Source organism: Sinocyclocheilus rhinocerous, unplaced genomic scaffold, assembly GCF_001515625.1.
Source record: "Sinocyclocheilus rhinocerous isolate Xijiao unplaced genomic scaffold, SAMN03320098_v1.1 scaffold475, whole genome shotgun sequence".
Classification (NCBI taxonomy): domain Eukaryota; kingdom Metazoa; phylum Chordata; class Actinopteri; order Cypriniformes; family Cyprinidae; genus Sinocyclocheilus; species Sinocyclocheilus rhinocerous.
In genome coordinates, this window is record NW_015646677.1 from 494,657 (window position 1) to 496,085 (window position 1,429).

The 1,429-nt window shown below is 28.0% G+C and overlaps 1 protein-coding gene across 1 annotated transcript in view; it reads right to left on the reverse strand.

Moving 5' to 3' along the window:
- The window catches only part of upf2 (UPF2 regulator of nonsense mediated mRNA decay), a 36,823-nt gene that overhangs the window by 20,797 nt on the left and 14,597 nt on the right, over positions 1-1,429 (reverse strand). The window lies entirely within an intron of this gene.

A 1,429-nucleotide genomic window follows, 5' to 3' on the forward strand; every position in this document is an offset into this window, starting at 1 on the left:
TCGTGCAGCGCTGTCAGAATACATGCAATTTGTGCGTGTTTTAGAAAACATGACGTTTTGTAGTTTATTTACTAATTGTTTAAGGCCATTTCGCGATTTCAATCATCATACAGTAACCAGCAACAATCACCCCTTCCTCTTCTCATCGAAGACATGCGATGCAGTCGTAGACAGTCTCTCGCTGTCGGTGCTTGTAATGATTTTTGCGTCTTTCTCGGACAGTTTAAATGCTTCCACACTGCTGACGTGTGTGCTGCATTATAAAGAATGCGCGCCTCTCACTCTGCGCTGGTTGCTATTTGATCGCGTCATATCATTGTTCGGTACAATTTATTCGGTCTTTTCGCTTATAATTTCGGTTGCCGAACATTCGGTGCATCCCTATTTTATAATATTATATTTTGTTCTGTTTCATAATATTAGTTTAGGCTGAGTCTTTAGTTGTAAACCCTCCTCCTTTTTAAAATGTTGAACTGTTTCTGCACTGACGTCAGACTGATCGATTCATTTGTTATGAATCATATCAGGATCATTATCGTAAACTAACAGTCAAACTATTAAAAACATTTTTGTTAAATAAAACAAAAATAAGATGAATAACAAACTAAACAAAAATTAGAAATATTGACTGTAGTGAAATAAAACTGAAGCACTAAAATTACTACCTGAAAACATAACTAAAACAGATTTAAAACTAAAAATAAAATAAAAAACTAAATGAAACCTAAATACTAATGTAAAAAATGAATGCTTGACAAAAGCACAAATAAAATACTTAAAACTCTCAACTCTAAAAATCACACCACTTTTAATTAAACTCAAATTTAAAACTAAAACAAAAATAAATGAAATCAACATACTAATACAAAAAACAACAACAATTATTAAAAATTAAACAGAAAATTAAATTAGAAATAACATTTAATATGGAACTATGGCTAAAAATGAAATAAATATATATTAAACCTAAAAACTAATATTAAAAAAAATAAAAATGACAACATGACAAAACTAAATGACTAAAAATCTAACAAATTTTAATTCAACTTAAATTTAGAAAGTTAAACAGAGCTAAAACTAAAACAATAAATCAATTATATAATCAATTAATTAAATAAAATCAATTACATCTAAATAATACAATATAAATAAAATATATACAAATATATATAAAAATACAGAAAATATAATAAAAAAGACTAATAAAATGTCAAAAACATAACTAAATTATAAAAAATTAAACAAATTAAAAAGAAAACACTCATTACCTCATGCAATACACAATTTCCATCAGTAATAACTATATTGATATATACTGTTAATATGACATAAAATGCTCATACTGTACAATTCTGGCCATACCATGGACCCCTAACACACAGACACACACACACACACACACACACACACACACTCACAGACACACACA